Consider the following 6,000-nt stretch of genomic DNA (forward strand, 5'->3'; position numbering starts at 1 on the left):
TATTTTGGAAATTAACCCTTTTTCTGTTGTATCATTGGCAATTATGCTCTCCCATACAGTGGGTTGCCTTTCCATTTTGATGACTGTATCTTTTGCTGTGCAGAAGCTTTTAAGTTTTTTTATAGTCCCATGTGTTCATTTTTTTCCCCTTTGTTTCTGTTGCCTTAGGTGATGTTACTCCACATTATCTTCAATGTGTCTCTTTTATATGTGGGGCCTCCACACAATCCTCCACAATGCAAAAGTGATCTCTAAATCACCTTACAATCTCTACTAAAAATATTTTTGTCCTCTCTTGTACTATAGAATAAAGATATAAACCTCACTTTTAGCTTGGCAAGCAAAGTCCTTCAAAATCAAGATTGGACACTCTCCCTGTTCCAGTAACACCTTACCATTGGCCTTACCCCAACACATAGCACCTCAGTGCTCCCACTGTTCCTTCTGTTTGAAATGAACCCCTCTCCCATTTGATTTTTTTATTTAATTAATTTATTTTTGTTACACACGTTTCTTTTTTCCCCACTGACACCCTCCTCCAGTTCCCACCCCCCACCCTGTTTTACAAACACCCTTTCTGTGTTATTTTCTGTAAACTGCTTGCATAGCTTCCACAAATTTAATCACTCTTCTGTTCTCCTTCAGAACTTTGTAACCTAAGCCTATAAACAAACTATAAGGCAGAAACTTTAGTATAGGTGTATTAGTCCATCATTAACTATTCCCTGAGGGATGAGGGAGAGGTAAAGCCCAGAGATGGGTAAAGTAAGGCAGCCTAAATGAGTCCCAATTTTGGATGCAAATAACCTTTTCCTCTTCAGTTACTAGTTAAAATATCAAAATATAGTGCATTCCACTATATTCTAATGCACACAGGCTATGTATACAGTAAGTTTTACAGTTTAATTTATTTAGCACTTTTTTTTTTAATCCTCACCAGAGGATATTTTTCTGTTTATCTTCAGATAGAGTAGGAGGGAGGGAGAGAGGGAGAGGGGAAAAAAGAAGGGGAGAGGGGGAGGAGAGAGAAACATCAACGTGAGAGGGACACATCAACAGGTTGCCTCCGCAGGACCTGACCAGGGCCGGGGAGGAACCGCAACCGAGATATGTGCCCTTGGCCCCAATCAAACCCACAACTCAATGATCCGCAGGCCGACGCTATAACTGCTGAGCCAAACTGGCCTGGGTTGTGCAGTATTTCTTACTTTCACTTGCATAACATTTTATTAATTACTTTGTCATAAAATGGCTACCTTCCTAAAGTTAAAGAAAAAAGTAAATTGGTAAAATATTTCGTGGAAGCTAAGGATTTGATCATTAAAAGTGGAATTTTCCCATTAGGCTCCAATCAAAAAAGTATAAATAAGAGCATTACATATCCACAAACCAAGTCTTTTCTCCGTTTGAATATGTTCTTAGCTGAACCTATGTGGACTTCCCCAAAGTGAGAAACACTTTAAAAGCAGAGCTTCCCAACTAGTGTACCTTGCATCTCATGGCCCAATGCTAAAGCTTTATCCTTTATTCCAGTATGCCTTACATGTATTTCCCTTTCAGTTGCACTATATGAAAAAGGTTCATGCTTTAGAGAATATAAAAAGGCTAATATGGGTATAGCAGGATACCTAAACATTAACCAAGATGCACATTTATGATCTACAAGTATAGTAGGCAGATTCCTACAATGCCTTTACTTGCAGTCAGAACCAAGTTCTATAAACACCTTCATGTCTGTTCAAAAGAAAATAATCTGAAATTTCCCCAAAACTGTACTCTACCACCAAGATTCAAGAAACCTGAAAACACCTACATATCAAATAGGTCTTCAAAAGAGCTTCTTCATCTACATTACCACTTATCAAGACATTTTGAAACTATGCAAGGACCGATTTTCAGAGCAAATCTTCTAGGTCTCATTAGAAAATTTGTCTTTTGTCACATCCTTGTTTCTGATCATTTCACTGCCTTGTTCATCTACTGAGATCTGACCAGACTCAACAACCTCAAATAACTTCTCTCCATTAAAATACCATCTGCCCTCCCAAAAGAATTATAATCTCCAACAATTCCATCACACCCTAGTGTGCTCTCTCTCACACTCACACACAACCTGGTCCTTTCTCAGGTTTGGGTAAGTCACTTTAACCTTTAAAGGTCTCAGTTTCATTATCAGCAGCTCTTCAAATATTTTGTTTAAAGTAAGTCGACTGAAAAAATAAAAATAAAGTAAGTCGACTGGATTAGATCACTGGTCAAAAAATATTAAGCAATTTTTGTTTTAAGTCATATCGTCTAAAGACTGTAACTGTTCATAACAATTACCAAAAACAAACAAACAAAACAAAACACACACACAAAAAAACAATCTTCAAAACTTTTTGACCAATGGCCTCGTCAGCTTCTACAGCCCACAAAACTGTTTGGAATGGCAAATCCCAGTTAGTGTATTGTGAAAAACACAAAGTGCTATCACATGCCATTTTATTTTCCACTTCTTCATGTTCAATCTCTTCCTCTCCAAAATTAAATTCTCAGATACAAGGAAGCAAGAAGATTCAAACTAGAACTAACGGTTCAATCCACCTGGAAAACAGGTAAGTATGGGAACTCAAATTCAAGCAGCTAACTGAAACAACATCAGCTCAACACAGTAACAAGTCCAGGAAGGTAAAGCAATATGACCACGATCAATACTGTTATTACAGGTAAAGAAAAGTTTACCAGTGTTCGTTAGCAGGCTCTTTGGGGAAGAGGAAGGAGGAAAACAGTCAAAGAAAAAAGTCTCCAGAGAAAATAAACCGACTGGTGTTTAGGAATAAACAGATGTGATTCAGGTTACTTAAGAAAACTGCTTCAAATAATTAGAACTATCAACAAGTCCTTAGCAATACCATAAATCATTTTATTTGGCGCTAAGTGCTTCTTCAACCGTGCCGTTTCCACCCCACCCCACCCCCAAAAATCTGCGATAAACTAAATTTTAAATAATTGGGGGGGGGGGGGGATAAACAGCTGGTTTCCTGCTTGGCCGTAACTACTTAGTTGCACACTCTGCAGCACGCAAACCCACAAAGCCACTCCTCCAAAGTTGCCACCATCTGGTCAAGAGTCCCCAGACATCGACTCGCCTTCTCCAGGTAACCAGAGCCGAAGTCCGAGGGTTAGTGCGCCCCCGCCGTCAATCAACGCCCCTCCCCGGGGGGGCGCGGCCCGGTAGCGGCGGGATTGCGACGCGGGTGCGTCGTGGGGTTCCCCAACAGCCCAGTTGCTGGCCCGCCGCCCACCAAGCTCAAGTTGCCCTCGTATAGCAAGCTCCGCGCGCCTCCGCCCCGGGGGCAAGACCGAGTGGGGCCTGTGCGCGGCCAGTACGGGAGCAGCCCAGCAGGCTTCGGGCCGTCTCGCTCACCTCTCGAGGTGCGCCGCCCTCCTTCGCCACTGCCGCCTCCTCCCTGTGAGTACAGCGGGGTCTGACCTGTGGAACCACCATACCAGTCCCGCCCGCTGCTGCAGCGCTGCCGCTCCGCCGTCGCCTCAGCTGCCGCTCTTTGTTTCCCCTCGGAGCTCCACCGCCTCAGCCGCCCGCCTCAGCTGCCCGGATGGGCCGTCGCTACGCCCTCCGTCCCTCTCGGCCCCCGGCCTCGCCCCCCCGCTGCACCCGACGCCGCCCCCGACGCCTTCGCCTCCGCACCGCCGACGCCGCCGCCACCGACGCCACCGTCTCTTCCTCGGCGCCCCCCTCGTTTTCATTGAAAGCAAACAAGCATCATGGCGGCGGCCGCCGTCCCCCAGCCAGCTAGCGCCCCGACCACCACTACCCTTCCAACATCCCGGCCGCCCATTGGCCGCCGCCGCGGGGCGCTACCAATCGGCGTCAAGGGGGTCGCTCCTCGCTTGGCGCTGCCCCAAGCCCCGCCCTCCCCACCCCCACGCTTGGGGCAGTGAGCCGGCCCGGCGGGTTCCCAGCCTACCCTCTTGCTCTTCCCGCTCTCCTAGCTCCTGTCTTGACGGTCTTTTTCTCTTTTCTCCTATTCTCAACGCTCCTCTGTTTTTCATCCCGCTCTCTTTTATTTGTCTCGGGCTGTTCACTTTTGTCTCCTCTCTTCCCTCTTTTTTTTTTTGTATTTTCTTCCCCTTCGTTTTGCCTGTCAATCATGTAGAAACACGGACAAGCTCTCAGACTTTTGTCCTTAGCCAGTATCTTAATTCTTAAAGACGAGATATTCAGTTGTCAACAGTCGCATGATTCTTCCTGCCTAAAATGTCCAGAAAAAAACGACTTACTGGTCTGTTTTGGTCCATTAATGGTCATTCAGTCCAGCAAATTAAAGGGATAGTTCTGCTGGTGGAATCCTGGAGTAACCGATAGCGGCTGCGTTCCAACATCAAAAGTGTTCTATTCAGGTGATGCCTGAAGGTATGCAGAGGAAGGACTGGTTAATGATAGGGTGAGCACTTTAGTTAACTGGTGATGATCAAGGCCCTGTGCTAAGGCCAGGGCTGAGAGATGAACCAAGTCCCACCCTGCCCTGAGCAAGTTCACAGTCTAGGGACAAGAGAAATACCCAACACACTTAAAATCCATTAGAGATACTTGAGGACAGGCATGACCTGAAAGACAAGGAGTAGCCAGTTGCTTCCCTACAGAGCAAACTAGGATGTACTCCTTTCTGAAATAACCCTGAAGAAATGAGAGTGAAATGGGTTCCAGTAATTAACAACAGCAATACAGTGAGACACCCCCTCACCCAAAGGCTGTGTTGGGCTAGAGTACATGGGAAATTGGTGGCTGCTGCTGCAGTGAAGAAGAGCTGGAAGGACAAGGAAAAGACTGAGAGACAAAGGCTCTTTGTGTTCTGTGCTGGTTTCTCCCCAGCATGGCCTTAGGATGGTCATTGCGTACAATTTGCCAAGAAGTCAACATGATAGCCCAGTACTCTAGTGCCAGAGGACACTGGACAAGGGCAGGGCAACATGAAAGCCCCTAAGGTTGATAAGAGAAAGTGCAGACTGGTGGGCTGCCTGTGGGCATCCCTCCACATCATCCAGCCCCAGGCTGCTGAGTACTAAGATTTTGCATCCCTCTTAGTGTATGTACAGCTTGGGCCTCTCCCTCCATGTCAGTGCTGTGTCCTGGAAACCAGTGCTCCAGCCTGGAGAGAGGGGTATCTTTTTGTGTTTCATCCAGAGGGAGCTACTTTTTGTGACTAGCACAGTATGTATGGAGGAGGGGAAGTCCAGCTGCATAACAAAAAACTTAATGGATGGCCCTGACAGGTTTGGCTCAGCGGTTAGAGCAGCAGCCTGCAGTCCAGAGAGACCCGGGTTCCCACTAAGGGTACGTACCTCGGTTGCAGTTTGTCCCCAGCCCTGGCTGGGTCTTGCTTGGTTGGGTGGCAACCACTCGATGTGTCCCTTTCACATCGATGTTTCTCTCACTCTCTCTCTCTCTTTCTCTTTCTCTCCCTCCTACTCAATCTGAACAAAAAAAAATGAAAAAATGTCCTTGGGTGAGGATAACAAAACAAAAAAATTAAAAAACTTAGTGGATGGGTGGATGAATAATGAAGACTAACAACTGAGTGGTGGCCACGATTATTAATGTTGCTGTGGTGTCTATTTCTCAGTCATGTCTGGAACACTAGAATTCAAATTCAGGGTCAATGTAGGGTGTGGACCATACTGTATGGGTCCAGCAACTGGAGTTACCAGGGTACCCAGAAATGGGTGGGGTTGATCAGACTACAGTAACTAAAATGCACAGGAGATTGCCAAATGAAGCAGGTTCCAAGGTTTATTTGCAAGACAAACCCAACCACTGTGTGACCAAGATACTTAAAGTGGAAGATTCACACAATGTCTCCCAGTAGGAAAGCATATGGCAAACAAAATCATGCTAGGTGTTGCTTGGTGAGCCGGAACTGTGGACCCTTCAGAACCACTCAGCTCTAATAGTCTGAATCCTCCTCTCAGGATGAAGACTTGCTGTCCAGGGGCCCA

At 46.0% G+C, this 6,000-nt stretch overlaps 1 protein-coding gene across 1 annotated transcript in view; it reads right to left on the reverse strand.

Annotated features, from left to right (window-relative positions):
- The window catches only part of CNOT6 (CCR4-NOT transcription complex subunit 6), an 82,249-nt gene extending 78,753 nt beyond the window's left edge, over positions 1–3,496 (reverse strand). Inside the window, exon 1 of the mRNA XM_036239586.1 lies at positions 3,410–3,496. The gene's annotated coding sequence lies outside the window, so the exon portion shown is untranslated. The remainder of the gene's footprint in view (positions 1–3,409) is intronic.
- Between the last annotated feature and the right edge of the window lie 2,504 nt (positions 3,497–6,000).

The sequence above is a fragment of the Molossus molossus genome, unplaced genomic scaffold, assembly GCF_014108415.1.
Source record: "Molossus molossus isolate mMolMol1 unplaced genomic scaffold, mMolMol1.p scaffold_m16_p_4, whole genome shotgun sequence".
Classification (NCBI taxonomy): Eukaryota; Metazoa; Chordata; class Mammalia; order Chiroptera; family Molossidae; genus Molossus; species Molossus molossus.